This window comes from Pongo pygmaeus, chromosome 17 (genome assembly GCF_028885625.2).
Source record: "Pongo pygmaeus isolate AG05252 chromosome 17, NHGRI_mPonPyg2-v2.0_pri, whole genome shotgun sequence".
Taxonomy (NCBI): domain Eukaryota; kingdom Metazoa; phylum Chordata; class Mammalia; order Primates; family Hominidae; genus Pongo; species Pongo pygmaeus.
The window spans coordinates 92409420-92428992 of NC_072390.2; the positions used below are offsets into that span (position 1 = coordinate 92409420).

General features: G+C 45.6%; 1 protein-coding gene across 2 annotated transcripts in view; it reads left to right on the forward strand.

Annotated features, from left to right (window-relative positions):
* Positions 1–6642: 6642 nt before the first annotated feature.
* The window catches only part of GALR1 (galanin receptor 1), a 123556-nt gene continuing 110625 nt past the window's right edge, over positions 6643–19573 (forward strand). For both annotated transcript variants that reach the window (XR_008495489.2, XR_008495490.2), the window contains exon 1: positions 6643–6892. The gene's annotated coding sequence lies outside the window, so the exon portion shown is untranslated. The remainder of the gene's footprint in view (positions 6893–19573) is intronic.

Genomic DNA, 19573 nt, shown 5'->3' on the forward strand with positions numbered 1-19573 from the left:
GGTCTGTATTCCTTTCTTTTCTTTCTTCCTTCCTTCCTTTCTTTCTTTCCTTCCTTCCTTCTTTCTTTTTTTAATAAATAGCAACACTGAAAAAGCTGAGGCTCATTAATTCCTGCTCTCATTCTCTCCTCTCAGAAATAATCACTCTTCTGAAGTAAGTGAGTATCATGATCAGGCAAGCTTTTGCACTTTTATGATACATGTTTGCTTCTAAAAATATCCCATACTTTGTATTTTTCAGGTATTCTATGTGTTTAAAACACATAAATTGCATTAGCCTATATGTGCCTTTATGTCACCTGCTTTTTGTTTCACATTTTGCTTTTAAGATGTAGCTGCTATGCACAGGTAGCTCCAGCCCACCCATCGTGACAGCTGTCGTGTATGCTATTACGTGGATAAACCCTAGCCTCTGTCTTCCTCTGCTATGGACAGTCAGGGTTTTTCCACTTTTGAATGCTAAAGAGTCTGCTGCAGTGAACACTGTAGTCTCTGTCTCCCTTGTTCTCTGGGGCTTTTTTATTCATTACTAATTTTATTGATTGCTCACTTAGCTTCTTCTTTTGAAGCTCAGCGCCCATCTTTTTTCCTGACATATGTACTGATGACTATGAGTCTCTTTCCATCCTAGCATTATCCCACATGGATTTAATTTGTGCTCACTTAAAATAAACATTTTCTTTTTGGCTTTTTCTTTGACCCTGATTTTGTGTGTGTGTAAAAGTATGTGTTTATATGTGTGATGTCCACATGTACATACGGCAGGCTGTAGTTATCTTTTTGTCATCATTTTCTAATTTTATAGCCTCACGGTGGATGTGCTTCATTTGATCCCAATTCTTGGGTATTTGTTGAGAATTGCTTTGTGGTCTGCTTTGCAGGTGGTTTATAACCGTTCTTAGTGTGCAGGGAAAGAATATGTGTTTTCAAATTGTGGAATGCAAGGTTCTTTACATTCTATTACATTAAAATGTCTTAGCTGTGCTGTGTCCATCTTCTTTAGCTATACTAATGTTTAAACATTTTGTTTACAATATATTTTGGACATACAGAAAAGCTGTGAAAATAGTACAGAGATTTCTGGTATACTTGTGACCCAGCTTTCTAATATGAAGGACATACCTAACCGTTGTACAACATGGAAACCTAGGAACTCACCTTGGCACCTGCTATGAAGCCCTCCACAGACCTTACTCAGATCCCTTTAGTTGTCCCACTAATGGCCTTTTCTGGGGCAACATTCGGCTTAGGATTAGGTGAATGAGTTGCCTTGTCTTCTTTCTGTCTTCTAATCCAGTGGTCCCCAACCATTTTGGCACCACTGATCTGACGGGAGGCAGAGCTCAGGTGGTAATGCTCCTTGGCCTGCCGCTCAACTCCTGCTGTGTGGTCTGGTTTCTAACAGGCCACGGACCGGGGATTGGGGACCCCTGTTCTAATTTGTGACAGTGTCTGAATCTTTCTTTTTTAAGATCTTCAGGTTTTTGAGGGCTACTGGCCAGTTATTTTGTAGAATGTTCATGTGCTGGGCTGAAAGGTGGCCTCCAAAAATCCATGTTCACCTGGAACCTCTGAATGTTACCTTATTTGGAAATAGGTGTAATTAACCAAGATGAGGTCATCCTGGATTTGGATGGGCCCCAAGGCAATGGCTGTTGTCTTCACACAAAGGGGGAAATGTGGCACAGACACACATAGCTTAGGACACCACGCGCTGACAGAGGCAGAGGTGGGAGTGAGGCTGTCACTAACGAAGGAAGGCAGAGGTGGGAGTGAGGCTGTCACTAACGAAGGAACGCAGGTACTGCCTGGAGCTGGGGAGGAAGGACAGGTCCTTCCTCAGAGCCTTCATAGGGAAGGTGGCCCTTACACCTGAACTCAGACCTCCGGCCTCCAGAACTGTGGGGGAATACATTCCTGTTGTTTTATGACAGAATTTCTGCTTTTTTTTTTTTTTTTTGCTTATTCATGATTAGAGTGTATGTATATTTTTATATGAATAACACTAATTTTTGATCATTTGATCTATTATGTTATATGAAGATGTGGTTAAAAGTCTATTATTGTGGTAAATATCTGCTGTGGTCCAAATACCTGTATTCCCTCTAAATTCATGTTAAAATCCTAACCATCAGAGGGATGGCAGTAGGACATGGGTTGGAAGGGGATTAGATCAGGAGGGTGGAGCCCTCATGAATGGGATGAATGGCCTCATGAGAGGCCCCAGAGAGCTGCTCTGCCCTGCTCTGCCCCTTCCACCATGTGGGGACGCAGCGGGAAGATGCTGTTTACGAACCAGAACACGGAATCGCTGGTGTGTTGGACTTCCCAGCTTCTCACATCGTGAGAAATTTATGCTATTTATATGCAGTCCAGTTTATGCTATTTTGTTTTGGCAGCCAGAGTGCACTAAGATGAAGAGTCTGAAAACAGAGATTGATAGTAGATGAGGCCTTTGCTTACTTGCCCTATATTTAAACATTTTCTGGCAGCTGGGTTTACTAACGTCCTCCATTGGGTTCTGATTTTTTTTTTTTTTTTTTTTTTGAGGCAGAGTCTTGCTCTGTTGCCCAGGCTGGAGTGCAATGGCATGATCCTGGCTCACTGCAACCTCCGTCTCCTGGGTTCAAGTGATTCTCCTGCCTCAGCCTCCCGAGTAGCTGGGATTACAGACACCCACCACCATGCCTGGCTAATTTTTGTATTTTTTAGTCGAGACGAGGTTTCACCGTGTTGGTCAGGCTGGTCTCAAACTCCTGACCTCAGGTGATCCACTTGCCTTGGCCTCCCAAAGTGCTGGGATTACAGGCGTGAGCCACCGTGCCTGACCTGGGTTCTGATTTTATTTTTAAAGTGTACTTGTGGCATTTAACCATTTGTGGATGCTCTTCATTCTATATGTTTTGCATATCCCCCGAATTGTGATTAATAAAGACATACAAAGTGTCTATTCTTTTTTGTTTTTTTGAGATGGAGTCTGGCTCTGTCGCCCAGGCTGGAGTGCAGTGGCACAACCTCGGCTCACACAAAGTGTCTATTCTTAAATCTTCACATCTGAGGTGACTAGAAGAGTATATTTAGGAATGGGACTTTAGAAAATGTGATGGTGAATCTGGATGAGAACTAATTAGTGCAACTCAGCATTGCAGTGGAGGTCAGTCACAGCATTACGAAAGAGGCAGGAATTCCAAGCTCTGATTTTGCTGCTATGTAACTGGGGTGCACGTATATTTACCCATTTCTAATTAATTTCCCCTGTCACCCAGAATCTTCATACAAGGACTCGTGGAAAGTCATTTATTTTAGGTATTCTCAGTCATCACTGGGCAAAGTTAACCTATGAAAGTCGCTTAATTTCCTTGTGTGTGTGCATCAAGTTCCCATCGTTTAAACGACAGGCCTGAACTTGCTTTTCTATCTGCAGGGTCCCTTTCAGCTCTGGATTCTTATGCATTTACGATCCTGAAGAAGGCAGCGTTTAGATGCAGGGTACTGTGACCACCACTTTCTTATTCTGTTGTGTAATTATGGTTTCCTGAGAAAAGCGCTTCCTCCTTTCAGGCAGTCCCCTTTAACATGCAAATTTTGATGTTTCAGAATGATCTTCTTTTAATCCCAAGACTACAAAGTAAGACACCAGGAGGATGATGAATTATATGATGGGTTTTGGAGGCATTTTTAGCATGTCCTTCACTTAGAAATAATAGACTAATAATAGAAAGTAAGTCCTATCCAAACACAACAGAAAACCATACATTCAAATAACATGTCCAGCGCATGAATTGTTGGCTGGTTCTGCGGCCAGAACAAGTGATTAAAATTTGAGAAATTGAAATAGTTTAAGATGAAAAATTGTGAAACTCACGACATAAATACAATTTTTTTTCTACATTGGATTAGACAAAGACTTGAATTCTACTTATAAATAGTGTTATTTGTTAAAAACATGCTAAATTTATTTGTGTTGTAAATATTGGCACTATATAAGAACAGCATAGCATCCCAAACTCCAGACGTTAAAAGGCTGAGGGAAAGCTAATTTATCAATAATTATGGACAATTGACAATTAGAGATATTAGTCTCACCTGTGCATCAAAACCAGTTTTATTGACATCAGTGAAGACTTTGGCATTTCCACGTGCAACATTCAGCTCTCAGTCTTCATCTCAGCTGTCTTATTAGCAGCTGACAAGTTTGATCATCAGACCGTTAGTGAATTGCTTTCTTCACTTTGATAATGTTAAACTTTTACTTGAGACCTGTTCTCCCACATAATAGCAGGGGTGGAGAAATCCCCGCAGCGTTTTGCATAATGGGAAATGACTAAACACGTTCTCAGTTAAGTGCAACCTCCACTCTTCCTCAGAACTAACAGGATATATGTGTACATGAAAGGGAGTTTATTAAGGAGAACTGACTCACACGATCACAAGGTGAAGTCCCATGAAAGGCTGCCTTCAAGTTGAGGAGCAAGGAAGCCAGTAGTGGCTCAGTCCGAGGAGTCCCAAAACCTCAAAAGTCGGTAAGTCAACAGCGCAGCCTTCAGTCTGTGGCCGAAGGCCCGAAAGCCCCTGTCAAACTACTCTTGATGTAAGTCAATTCTCCTTAATAAACTCCCTTTTCATATATACATAGATCCTATGAGTTCTGTCCCTCTAGAGAACCCTGGCTAATGCACTAGGTAGGTTGGTAAAATGCTCAGGTCGTGCACGCCCTTAAATCAGAGGTGACCAGGAGTATGGACAATATCTTTCAAAGTATCAACAGTCTAGCTTCAAGAAACTTATTTAACGCTGCTGAATGAAGAGTTTATTTATTAGGAATTCAGTAAGTGTCTGTGAATCCACGACGGGATGAGCAATTTCCTGTAGGTGAAGACACAGACTCCACAGGGCGGGGCTTCTGGCTGGCTCCTGGATAAATACGCAGCACCTGGAATGCCACCTAGCACATAGCGGTGCCTCAGTAAATAATGGTGGAATGAGTTAAGGTTGGTGAAACAAAATCATTTTTGGTAATCTATCTGCTCAGACTTTTATTAGCAAGTGATAAAAACCCAACTTGAATAAGATAAGTGAAAAGGAGACAATGAAATTTAATAAAACAATGAAATAATGCCAGGGTTCATCTTCGTCCTTTGCCACAGAAGCCAGGGTAGCTGCGTGGGGGGCCGTGATGCCTGTGGGCCTGAGGCTTATCGGAACCGGAACACCAGCACTGTCGGAAATTCTCCCTCATCCTGGCCCCACTGGCCCCTATCGCTCCAGCCCCTGCCTTCCTCCCTGGCTGCTGAGAGCTTCCTAGACTTTTATTGCATAGCCACAGTCAAAAAGAGGGCTCCTCCTCCTTCACTGCCCAAGTCTACACGTTCAGGGAATGGGGCACACTTTAATAACAGTCAGGCTGAGCCTTGCAGTCACTCAGTCTTGAGTCAGGCCCCTCAAGCCCACAACCAATCCTGGGAACAAAGCACACAGGAGTCATATGGATGCAATGCACGTGGATGTAGCTTCCAGGAAACAGGGCGTGCTGCTCCCAGAACTGGTGGTGCTGGGCAGACAGCACACGTACGCCACGGGCAGATCTCCTGGAGACACTGTGGGTAAAAGGTAAATACTTTCATGAAGTGAATCATTTCTTTATCTATCTGGGGATTACTCTTCTTGGTGGGCACTGGGAGAAACCATGTTGCCTGGAATAGGATGCTCCTTGAGGCTCCACTGAGGTTTTCCCTGCCTCTGGATGGGGGACTGATGATCTTGGTTTGAAAGTCTTTCCAGCCAGAACTCTTCCAGTCATGCTCCACTGGGACCCACTGTTAGGGACTCAACAAGCATTTGTTCAAGCATCAGAATGGAGCCTGAGGTACCTAGATAGCATCATTCTATTTTAAAATTAGCTTTACTGAGATTAATTTATATGCCATAAAATTCCACCTTTTGAAGTATATAGTTCATTCAGTGATTTTTAATATATTTCCATCACATAATCTACTTTTTTTTTTGAGAGAGAGAATCTCACCCTGTGGCCCAGGCTGGAGTGCAGTGGTGCCATCTCGGCTCTGGGGACGCAGTGTGGTGGTTTGTGTTTTAGAAGAGGTCTTGTTGTTGAGGGAACATTTGAGAAAGATGAGACTGGAGGCGGAAGAACGACTGGGACACTTTCACAGAATTCTTGGGGGAAAATGATAAAAGTCCGTGGGTCAGTGGCTACGGAGACAGAGATGGGGTGACTCAACTCTCCCAGTGATGGAGACCAAAGCTCCTGGCGTCCAGGACAGGCAGGGTTCAGAGCATGTGGGAGTGGGCCCTGCATACTTAAAACAAATGCTAGCAAAAGAATACAAGGATCCCCAGGTATGAAAGTTGAATATTTGAAGTTTCGGCCTTTCACGGATGGGCTTCTCTTCTCAGAGACATCAGCCCCTGCTGCCGGCTGCCCCTCTTCCTCAGGCCTCCCTTCCCACCTCCGCTCTCTGGCCGCTCCCACCCCACACACTCACAATGAATCCGTCAGCTGGGCTGCCTGAGCCCCTCTTGCCCCACTCATTGTCCCACCTGCTCTAGCTGTGCTGGAGAGCCCGCCTTTCTGATGAGACAGGCTCCTCTGGTTGGCGTGTTGCACACAGGAAGTCCCTCTCTGGGGGAGGGAGGGGCATCAACGCTAACTCATCTACACAGGAAGTCCCTCTCTGGGGGAGGGAGGGGCATCAACGCTAACTCAGCTACACAGGAAGTCCCTCTCTGCGGGAGGGACGGGCATCAACGCTAACTCAGCTACACAGGAAGTCCCTCTCTGCGGGAGGGAGGGGCATCAACGCTAACTCATCCAAACTCATCCAGACCCAGTGAAGCAACTCCGCAGGCGCCTCCTGCAGCAGGACACGGCCAGGTGAGGCCGGGAGGGGCTGGGGGAGGTTTCAGCCCATTCATCTGCAGCCTCATCTCACTCCCCGTTTCCCAGGGAGGGCCTCCTGCACAGTAGGGCTGTTTCCCCGTCTGGTGGAAGGCGCCCGTCAACATGTGGCCACAACGCGGCATTTTGAACTGCAAGGTCTGTGGGGTGAACGTGTCCGGCGGTCAGTCAGTTGACAGGGAGGCTGAGGAGCCTTGGAACAGCTCCAGGGCAATGGTGGGAGGACGCACCAGTGGAGCGGTGGGGATGTCTGTGGAAGGGCAGAGCTTGACCTCGCTGGAGTTGTCGGTCCATGCGCAAGCAGTCCATGTCTTGCACATGAATGTTCATGACAGCCACGTTCATAGTATCTCCAAAACGGAGCAACCCACATGTCTCCCAGCAGGTGAAGGAATATGCACACCTCTGTGTGTGCACACGGTGAACAGTGCTCAGTAGTGAGCAGAGACGAGCTCCTCACCTATGCAGCGCAGGAAGGAAACTCACAGTCATCGTGCTGAGTGACAGGAGCCAGGCCCAGAGGAGCTCTCGCTGCACGAGGCCAGGTGCGCCAAGTTCTAGGAAACACAAACTCATTTACGGTGGCAGAAACAGGATCAATGGTTTTCTGGTCAGTATTTTTAAAGCAGGGTTTAAGGGAATAAAGCTCCCTTCCACCCAGGATTTCCGCAGAATGGAAATAGTATGGCGCGGGAAGGGTGTGTGTGTGTGACAATTTATAAAACTATCCATAAACCAGGCATAGCCAGATCTTGAGGGAGGATCCTGGACCCACTGCATTTTACTCATGCAGTGTGGACGCAGGAAGGCTCCTCTGCAGAGCGCGGCGTGCCCAACGCCATGTCTAAGGAAATGAGTAGATAGGGGCACCTGGGGCTCCTGGGAAGCGGAAAAGCAGACAGCAGCTTCCTGATGAGGTGACACCCACTTCTCAGGCTGGGAGGCTGCCAGGGCTGTGGTGAATTTCTAGAAGGGAGGGGACGATGGTGCTGGGCACAGGCTACATTCCAGCCATGTCTGAATGGCTTCTTGTGTGTCTTTTAACTTGATTCTCACAGCAGTTCACTCTTAAGGGGCCCCCTGCCTGGGTTGGATCTGGCCCCCTCCTACCTGGGAGGGGTTTTTTTCTTTTGCCTCACTTCTCTGCACCTGTTTCCTTACCTGCAAAATGGGAAGGCGATAGCGAGTACTCAACAGGAAAGCCGTGAGGATTCCACGAGCTCACGTTCTGGGGCCGACAGAACCACGCCTCCTTCAGGATTGCGTGTCCAGGTGTTTGTGGAATAAGTTAACCTGTCCAGTGAACACTGACCACTTCTCAGGTGACATCCACTGGTGCAGCGAGGTTCTGGCCCTCAAGGGACCTAGCAGAGGAGACAGTGAGCAGACAATTATCCTGCAGCCTTCACTGTGCCTGGAAGCAGGAAAGCACAGATGCTGGAGGCTCCACAGGGGTCCTCAACACCCCGAGGAAGGGGTCACCAGGCCCCTGGGATGGTGGGTCACTCTATGAGGCTCGGAGAAGGCTGGTCCTGAGGAGCTGGTGAGGTAGAGCAGGAGGAGCATCCCAGGGCAAAGAACCGTAGGGCAGAAGATCAAGGGGTGAAGGGGAGAGCGTCTGGTTTAGGAGTGGAGTGGAGACGGCAAGCCTAGGTGTGCTGTCAGGACCAGCTTGGCAGTGCAGCTGGTGCTCATGGTGGGTGTGGAGGATGGGAACCGGGGACAGGCATGTGAAGCGGGGTCAGAGAACAGGGGCTTAGGGCAGAGCTGCTTGGCCCTCAGCATCCCCCCAGATGGCAGAGGAGCCTTGAAATCAGCATTCCAGAGCCCCCGCGCCGGGAATCAAATGAAATCATTCTGGATGTGGCCGGAGTGTGCAGATGTCCCAGGCCCCTGAGGGATGCATGAGTTAATCGGGAGTCAAAGCAAAGCCTGCCCTGGACAGAGTTAAGCCAGTGAGGAGACTTTATTCTTGAAGGTGGTTGCAGGAGGCGAGAGACGCAGAGGCTGTCTGAGCTCAGTTCTGTGGACCGAGGGTGAGAGGGTGGGAGCTTGTAAGAGCTGGGGTGTGGGCCTAGGCCATCTGCGTTTCCTAATTGGCCCTCCCTGAAGGAAGAGCAAACTTTCTTCTGCATTCATCACAGGAGGGACGGAGGGACTTGCATGGCTTGAAGAGAAATGAGACTTGGAGAGAAGTGCACCTTGAGGTTAGGGCCTGCCTCCCATGGAGACTGGACGTGGGCCACTGTCTTCCTCTGTGATTATGTTTCAAGGAACGACCGGCCTCCAGATCACTGAGAAAGACACTCCCTGGGCCTTACAACTGGCAAGATATGTCACAAAAGGCTTACATCTCCTTTCTCTGCCCCTTGTAAGGGGCAGAGAAAGAATTTACAATGACAAGTTTTTCTAACACAAATGCTCCAAGAAAAGGGAGGTGGGGGCCGGGCGCGGTGGCTCACGCCTGTAATCCCACCACTTTGGGAGGCCAAGGTGGGCAGATCACGAGGTCAGGAGATCGAGACCATCCTGGCTAACACGGTGAAATCGCATCTCTGCTAAAAAAATACAAAAAATTAGCCGGGCGTGGTGGTGGGCACCTGTAGTTCCAGCTACTTGGGAGGCTGAGGCAGGAGAATGGCATGAACCTGGGAGGCGGAGCTTGCAGTGAGCCAAGATTGCACCACTGCACTCCAGCCTGGGCGACAGAGTGAGACTCTATCTCAAAAAAGAAAAAAAAAAAAAAAGAAAAGGGAGGTGGAGGTGAGAGTCAGGAAGAAGCTTGGCTGAAGTTTAGTCAAGGTCAGGGGCAGGGTGAGGCGTCTCTGTCACAGGATTGAGAACCGAGTGCCAGGCCAAGGATGAAGATTAGCAGGCATCTGGGACGAGACCACCAGGTTCTAAGCTACAGGGCAACATTGGGTGGGATCCAGAGCTTGGAGTGGGGTGCGTGTGGGGGCAGCCTGGGAAGGTGCAGGTCCCAGGCCTGAGGCCTGCTGGGGGCAGCTGGGGAGTGTGATGCCTCTTTCCCTGCTCAGTGAGGAAGAAAGGCATCCTGGGTGTCCCCTGCATGGTGCCCCTGAGTGGACAGGTGTTAGGGGTGCTGATTGAGAGGCACTGGTGCTGTGAGGGGCTTGGCAGTCATGGCTGAGTCAGTGATGTGGACGTCACTTCTAGACGTTTGTCACCAAAGCAAGGCCCTGCTCACTAGCTGATTAACTGGCAGGACGAGGAGTGCAGCTTTGAAAATAAACTCCCATTCCCATCACTGGCACCAGGCACTAGATGAGATGCCAAGTGGTGTGTTTGTAGAAGGTTGGCAAAGCATGTTTCATATTTATCTGCAAAAGCCTTAAAGTCTGTGTTGAGAAGGGATGAAGGTTATTGGGACACATGAATTTTATCCTCTTCCCTGTGATTTTACTGGGCTAGTGATCACAAAAGCGCTGCTCTGTAGGACCTGGATTTTAATTGTAGACTTAATCAGATCAGCGGGCACTTGGGAACACTTACTGAAGTAAAAAAAGACAATTCAAAGATTCATTGAGTGTTTCCTGGGATATTTATAAATAAAGAAATAAAAAACTACTTTAATGCAAATGTTAAGAATCGAATTAACTCAATTTTGGCCAACCATTCATGCAATGTTCCTTAGGAAGTTTTCTGCCACAGATGTTTATGATTTTAGTTTTAGGACCACAGAAAGCTTTCCGCCCGGATGTTTATGATTTTATTCTTGGGAATGAAATGAGCAACCTACCAGAGTTCGAGTCACTTTCAAATTAAGCCACGAACCTTGGGAGGCAGAAGTCCTGCAGGGTGATAGTTAGGCAAAGTTTTTCATCGTTTCTTCCCAAAGACCTGCAGAGAATCTGCCTCTCTCCTTTAGAATATCCTGACCTCATTGTGCCATTTTCCAGCTTCGTGCCTGTCTGTGCCCGATGCCGCTGGGGGCTCTGTTTCTGCCTCTCACCACTCTGCCCCCCCTTTCCTTTGGGGAACCCTTCCTCCCAGCCCAATGATTCAAATGGGGTTGCCAATAGTGGATTCTGCTACGGCAGTCCCCGGGGAGCCTGTGCCGCAGGCCTGGCTGGTCCCACCGCTCTTCCCCACCCAAGGATCAGCCCAGGTGGGTGTGGAGCCCAGCCTAGGCAGTCAGAGTCCTTTCCTGGAATCATGAGGAGCTACAGGAGAAGGGAGAAGTCTTATTTGTATGTGTGTGCGTGTGTGTGTGTGAAAAAATTTCCATGGAAATTGGAAGATAAAATTCTGAAGATCTTAAAAGCTATTTTCCTTTTAAAAGAGAGAAAGGTTGTCTGAGTAGAAAAGAATTGCTTTAGGCAGAGAGCAAGCGATAAAAGCAACAGAAAACAACAGTGGGAATCCAGAAGACATCACTTCAGTTCCTGGATTCAGCTGGGCCTGCATCTGTGCAACAGAAAACAACAGTGGGAATCCGGAAGACATCACTTCAGTTCCTGGATTCAGCTGGGCCTGCATCTGTCCCGACCAAGGATGCACTGGTCACGTGAAGACAGACCGTTTAATTTGGCTTACTCTACATGAAATCAGTTTCTTCAATTTACAACTGCAGAAGTCCTAACTCGAACAATCGCCTTACTCCTCAATAATAATGATAATGATGGCATTAAGTGTAAGAAAACTGCAGTGGCAGCTAATATTGAGGAGGTTCTCACTGGGTACCAGGCAGTGTGCTTCACGATTTATAGGTGAGCTTTCACTTATTCTTCATAACACACTTTACAGCTGAGAAAAATGAAGTTGGAGATCTTGCCCAAGGCCACAACACACATAAGCCGTGGTTCCAGAATCAATCTGTTTCTGACCTTGTTTTTAATTGCTGTTTTATGTGTCTCCTTAAAGGCTGTGTTTACCCTTCTCATTTACTGATTTATACCAGCACCACCATCGCCCAGAAGGTGATAAATAAATGCTGATCGAATGGCTGTGTTCGAACCTGCTGGTGACAGGGTTGGTAGATGTGTCCTGCCCCTGAGATATTAATAACCATCGCTAGGAATCCTTTCCTTTGTGTCGGGGGCTGTACTTACACCTCATTTCATGCTCCTGGCAGGAGACAGCACTGCCTCCATTTGGGGTGGCCACGGACAGCGGAGGCTCTGGAGGTCCAGAGTTAAGCGGCCAGCTGCTAGCAGAGAGCTAGGCCCTCCTGCACTGCCAAAGCAGGTGGTTTTCTTGTCACAGCATCAGAGGGGAGAAGAGACGTGAGTAGGATTGTGAGCGCTCTGCATGCATCGAGTACTTTACGTGCTGTCAGTCAGAATGATCCTGAGAGTGAGTTTTCTGCTGCCGACTTTATAGATGAGGACTCGGAGGCTGAGAGAGGCTGGGCACTGGGCCCATGTCCCACGCTAGTGTCAGGGGAGCCAGGATTTGCAGCCAGGGGTGGCTGGCCCGAGGCTCCCTGGCGTTATTCTATGCTCCACAGTAGAGGTGGTGCGAAGGCTGTTGTGGGGCCCTTGGGAACATGAACGTTGAGAAGCTGCGAACTGTGCTCCAGCCGTGCATGAGAAGGGAGGTGGCTGGCCAGCACCTGCGAGGCCTGACGGGCAGTCATGGCTCAGGGGGTTTTGCCAAGGCCTGGGGTTTGGCCTCACACTGCAGGGAGATCCCGGTTTCAGTGAGAGCCAAGCCCCTCTCTCAAGGGTTCTGCACTTGGAGGAGCAACACCAATGAGGACTGTGGCTTCAGAATAGACTCAACCCTGAGTGTTTCTCATCATCCTGGCTTCTGCCACCATCTAATCTAAGCACCATGGTTTCCCACCTGGATGACAGCCCTCCCGGGCCTCCTGCCTCACTGCCCCTGCCTTGAAAGGAAACAAGATCACGTGAGCTCACACAGTGGTCGGACACATATTCTTTGGGGTCTATAGCACCATAACCCACTGGGAACGATTATCTTCACATTCCCAATCTGACCGTGAGCTCTCGGAGGGCCGCGCTGCATCTTTTACGTTTCAAATCCCTAGTTTCTAGAACAGTTGGCAATTATAGTAGGTGTGCAATAGCTGTGTGTGAATTCATGGAAAATGGTCAGACCTGTGGAGAGCTGAGTGAGAGTGGCCAGCGACCGTGCTGTTCAGAGAGGTCATCATTGCGTGGGGCTTCTTCCACTCAAGTGAAGAAATCCTTGGCAATGTTTCTAAGACTCAGGTTTATCATTTGAATAATTATTCTTTGGGTTACTTTGATATTTTTTAATGAAAAAATATGCCTTATATAAGAGTTCAAACTCTTATTTTGGGGGGTAGGAATATTCACATTTTTATCCTGGTACTACTTCTGGTATACCTGCTGTGGACATGCCAACTTAGCATTGGATTCAGTGGCTCTAACTTATTAGTGGGTCAATTTCTTTGTAAGATTATTGACACTAGAGGTACAGATAATATAATATTTATTAAGCCACTATTTATGTTTATCAAATACTCATTCTGGACAAGGCACTCTGCTGCATGTTGGATTAGCAGGGACTAGCAATTATACAGGACTCCATATACTATGGAAGATGCAGACCCCAAAGACATTCTCTGGGACCTGATGAGTGGACTCCTGAGGTGGGCGCCATGCCAGCAGCAGGAGTGGCTGCAGAGAGGGTGTGTCTGGAGAGCAGGGCAGTCCTGAAATGGGGTGCCTCACCCTTGCCCTTCTGATGCAGGGCTGTATCCTTCTCTGTGTGTCTGTGTGTGTGTGTGTGTGTGTGTGTGTGTGTGTGTTGTGGGGGGGGCGCGGTGGTTCCTGTGCCTTGCAGGACATGTAGCCACATCCTTGACCTCCACCTACCCATCACAAAAACCGCCAAGGCCTCCAGGCTGGCAAAATGTCCCATGGGGACGAAGTTGCCCCAAATCGAGAATCACTGTCTGAAACAACCCTGGACACGTTGTGCTGTGTTGCTGCTTCCTGCAGAAGCCAGAGCTTTGTTCTCAGCCTTGTAGCTTTGAGAGAAGGATTTTCTTTTTATTTTTCTTTTCTTTTTTCTTTTTTTTTTTTTTTAGAGACAGGGTCTCACTCTGTTGTCCAGGCTGGAGTGCAGTCGTTTGATCTCAGCTCACCGCAGCCTCGACCTCCCAGGCTCAAGCAATCCTCCCACCTCAGCCTCCTGAGTAGCTAGGACTACAGGCGTGCACCACCATGCCCAGCTAATGTTTTAATTTTTTATTTGTAGAGATGGGCTTTTGCCAGAGAGAGGCATTTTCTTGCATCATAAAGAAGGATGGACCATTCATCTGGTTCTGGTGAATGAGCTGTAATTCACCAGGGATCCTTCTGTTACCCAGCAGCTCAATTTATTGCTTTGCTGAGTGCAGGGCTGAGAAGCCAAAGGACACAAAGCTGTCATCTACGGGATTAGGATCAGATGCCTAAGTGTGAACCCTCTAAGCCTCATGTGTTGTTGCCATGGCAGTTCTACTCAAGAGACCTTTTTGGACAGGAAAGAAGAGTGCTTGCTCTGGAGGGGAACTTGAATCCTTGTGCCAGTTCCCCGAGGCCAGGTGCTGTTGCGGGAGGCCGCTTCTGAGTAGAGGAGAAAGTTGCCTGTTGAGCATTCAGCCGGCACCAAGGCAGGCAGGTGGTTTTAAGAGAAAATCTTCTCAAGGCAGATGAGCCCTTGTCTTTACAATCAACATATTTAATTTTAGTGGCAAATTTATCCTAATTACATTAATAATGGACCCCTTTACTCTTGTAGGATATAAATTGGACATAATAGTATTTAGTTCATAGGGTTGTGATGGGAATTTAATGAGATTATGTGGGTTATATCTCTCTACATTGACTTAGAAATTATTTTCTCAGAAATTAAAACAGGATAATTTATTAATATATTTAAAACCAATAATTATAAGCCTGTTGCATGTAAACAGTGATAATATCTATTTCTTTATGGAAAATAATTATATCTTTTGAAACAAAAACAATCAGTGATGAGTGACTATTATGTTTTTGTGATGTCTAGCTTAACAGGAGACAGCTGGATTCTTATAGCTGCCCCTGCCTTTAATCTGCCATGATATCTGTTCTGGCTGAAGTATACGGAGAAAATTCAACCCCATATGGATGAGTAGTTGGAAAAGGGAGAGTTAATAACCTTTTCCTGTGATTGTGGATGTTTTCCTTATCTGTACCAAAACTAGACAAGTGATAGCTTTTTAATGATTAATTGCAACATGAAATCTGAAACCACATTAACAAACTTTTAAAACTCTTTTATATTAAAATTCGTTTGTCATTCTTACTCTTTGAATTCATCTTGTCTCCCTGCAATTATACAATTTATAACATCAAGCATTTGTCATTTAGAAAATTTGTTCCACCGAATTGTGCAGATCTTCCAAATATTGACATATATCATGAATTTTTATCATTAAAAAATCACATTCCTTAATATCCCCATTGATGTTATCAGAAAACACTTTAAGTATCTGAAATCTGTCAAGTGTGCAGAGGCAGATATACATTTTCCGAAATTCAGATTTTCACTCTAGACCTCGAATTGTGTTCTTGGCAAGAGATGGTGTCAGTTGTGTTCCTTGAGGTGATGGGATCCCTGTATTCATTTCTGAGAAAATACCACCCATAAACTCAAGTCTGGATTCCCTTAGATTGTCCATTATCTTTCTTCCACTAAAAACCGTCTCATTGGCCAGGCGTGGTGGTTCACACCTGTAATCCCAGCACTTTGGGAGCCCAAGGCGGGCGGATCCCCTGAGGTCAGGAGTTCAAGACCAGCCTGGCCAACATGGTGAAACCCCATCTCTATGAAAATACAAATATTAGGCGGGCATGGTGGCGGGTGCCTGTAATCCCAGCTACTCAGGAGGCTGAGGCAGGAGAATCACTTAAACCTGGGAGGTGGAGCTTGCGGTGACCCGAGATTGCGCCTCTGCACTCCGGCCTGGGCAACAGAGCAAAACTCTGTCTCAAAAACAAACAAACAAACAAAAAACCCAGACTGTCCCATGAGTAAAGCTTTTCTCTGAGATGACCACAAACTTCCATCTGCAGCAGACGTGCTCTTTGTGCCCTTCCAGTTTGTGATAAAGAGTTTTGGAAAAACACGCATTGAAGAGTTGAGGTTTAATACAATTCACAATTTATGCTGCCTCTTCAGGGACAGTCTTTAACGAAAGTGGCAGTTCTTTCACAGGTGAGTCTGTGGGGGCCAAGAGGACAATGATCACTGCTGCAGGTCAGTGCCACGCTTCATATCATGCTAAAGAATGAGCAGTTCTACCCGTCATTTCTTTGGAACCATTAGTACAAATATCAACACAATAAGAAGGATAAATAACATCTTAATATTCTGATGAAAATAGTTTTGATCTTGTGGACTCACAAGTCCCTTCCAGGGACTCTCAGGTGTCTGCAGCCCACACTTTGAGAACTGATGGATTACGGTAACAAAGAAGGAGGCAAATAAATGATTCTGGGTGTGTTTGGGAGCCCATAGGACTTGCTGATGAACGTGAACGTGAGAGCAAGAGACGCATATATTTATGGACCATTTTCATCTAATTAAAATAGCATATGACTCTAATTGTCTTCCAGGTCTGTACATCTTCAGAGTAGAAACCTCTGAGATGTGAGCTTTCAGTAGAGCCCTCCACATGCCAAGTGCGTGGAAGCTAACTTCAAAGTCTCTGTGAAGAAACCCTTTGTTAAGGATTTTAGATGAAATCTTCTCATTGTCTTTCATTTAAGCTGTGTCTAATTAGACCCTCCTCGTCTCTGGGCAACACACTGGATTCTTGCACCACCACCACCTGGTCTCATAATAGTCGATTGCTATAAAACCATGACAGCTGCGTAGGCCTGGGGCACTTTCACGGTACTGTAGCCGAGTGCTGGTGCTCCTAATTGCTGGAGACCTTGAGTGCAGTTAAACTCTCTGCTGGTTGCATTTATAGTAAAAATCTGCAAGGAAAACAAATTACACTAAACCTAGGCAGTGTCTCATTTGTCGTTCTGCTTATTTTGTTTATAATGTTCTCTTAAAAAAAAATCCTTGTTTTTAGCTGGAAAGCAGTAGGATTTGGCAGAAACAAGGAGCTTCCCAGCCTCTGACAAGGCTCTCCGCTTCGCCTCCTGCTCTGGCAGGCATTGCTCAGTGATCACTGGAGTGTCTACCTCAGTCCTGGCCTTGGCTCAACATTACAGAGGAGGGCCCTGTCAAATAAAACTCAAACTGTGCAAAAGTCATCCACAGAGGGCTACGTGTGGAAGCCAATGAACCACCTGGGAAGTTTTTACATAAAACAGACCATGGACTTTGGTAGCTTGGCCCAGGGTAGGCCACAGTGAAATCTGGTCCATAAGGGACCTAGAGACATTGAAATCACCCCAAGGTGATTTGCTAAGATTGTAAATCCAAGCTAAATGCACTTGAAATAAAGAATATATAAAATAAAAGTAAGCCTTCTGAGTCTAGTTATTGACTAATTTTAATTACTTACACAAAAGACAATTGCTGAGGTACTTGATTGTCTATGAACTAAATGTGCGAAAAAAGAGATGCTTAACAGATGGCAATGTTAAGAAATTCCTGGTTTTAAATCTGTACAGATGTATTAGGTTTGAACAAACACCACATTTTTCTGACCCTTCGGAGCTCTACACATCATAAAATGCCAGCCGATACTCAGGTACTAATTACAAAAACAATGCCATGTACGAAAAAACAAAGTTTGTGCAAAAAGCAGTCTTTTCTAATTTCCCAGGAATCTCGATGTTCTTCAACTACGTCTATTACCTTAACTTTACAACATGTGAAATATGGATAATACATTTTTGTGGGACTTTTTAATCCTAGAAAAATCCTTCACCTTTATTGGTGCCATTGTGTGTAAGGTTAGATTCTTTAGCTTAATATTGATGTCTGTAAATCCACCAGCATTAGCAGAAACTCTGAGTACTCTGAACTATCACTGCAGACACCCAATTCTTATGAACCGCCTCTGCGGAATGTTTCTAGTTGGCCTATCATAATTGGTGTGGGTAAAGGTAGCCAGCATAAATTAGAGAGGAATTCAAGTCTTATATAGAAGTTAACCGTCAATTATACCTATAACTGGAGAATGGTAACTGTGTACATATAAAAGTCCAGGAGATGTTCACCATTTATCCTGCCTGGGTACAGAGAGCATTTCTGGAAATCATTATCTTGAAGGCACGAGATAGTAATAAATTACCTCTAGTAGTATGGAAACCATTGCAGTGTTAAAAAGACTACAAGACTTGGTCTCATGCACTAAGCTGATTGGCATAAACATGATAGCCCTCTTCTTATGGTAAGAGACAGAAATGTATTTCAAACTTCTTGATAACAGAGTATAAGTCAAAATTGTTCTTAGTTCATCGAATGCCATTACAAACTTGGCCATCACAGGTTCTTTCTCAACTATCTACAAAACATGAATTTTTATGTAGCATTTTGTCTAACATGGAATTAAATTATTTTCAGTTGAATTTGAGAAATTTTTAAGCAAAACCATTATGGAATCATGATCAAACTTCCTCAGCCACAATCAAGCTGAATGAGAACTTGAAGAATAATCTGGAATAGATAGTTCTTGAAAACAGTAATACTACTAATAATATAATAACAATATTAATAATTAACATTGTTGTTATAAAATTACAAACAGATTTTTCATGCTTATTATGTCATTTCATGGTCAATACTAAAATCCAGTTTTGTTGGTCTATTAGTGAGATAATGTTCTATTAATGAGATAATATTCTGCTATGGTTTGAGTTTGTCCCACCAAAACTTATGTTAATATGTGTCCCTAATGTGGGATGGCGTTGGAGGTGGGGCCCAGTGGAAGGTGTTTGGGTCATGGGGGTGGATCCCTCATAAATGGCTTGGTGCTATTCTCTTGGTAGTGAGTTCTGGTGAGGTTGATTAGTTGTGGTAGGAATGGATTAGTTCCCATGAAAGCAGGTTGTTATAAGGCCAGTATGCCCTTGGGATCTGTCTCTACATGTATTTGGCTCCTCTCTGGCCTTCTTTGCCTTGTAGGATTGTGTTAGTCTGTTCTCACACTGCTAATAAAGACATACCTGAGACTGGGTAATTTATAAAGGAAAGAGGTTTAATGAACTCACAGTTCCACATGGCTGGGGAGGCCTCACTATCACGGTGGAAGGCAAAGGAGAGGCAAAGGCATGTTTTACATGGTGGCAGGCAAGACTGCATATGCAGAGGAACTTCTTTTTATAAAACCATCAGATGTCATGAGACTTATTCACTATCATGAGAACAGTGTGGGAGAAACCACCCCAACGATTCAATTATCTCCACCTGGACCTGCCCTTGACACGTTGGGATTATTACAATTCAAGGTGAGATATTTTTTATGTTGGTTTTGTCATTTCATTTTTTTTTTAAATTCCAGAAGTTTTTGGGGAACAGGTGGTATTTGGTTACATGAGTAAGTTCTTTGAGTAGTGATTTGTGAGATTTTGGTGTATGCATCACCCAAGCAATACACACTGAACCCAATTTGGAGTCTTTTATCCCTCGTCCCCTTCCTACCCTCTCCCCTTGAGTCCCAAAGTCCATTGTATCATTCTGATGCCTCTGTATCCTCTTAGCTTAGCTCCTTCT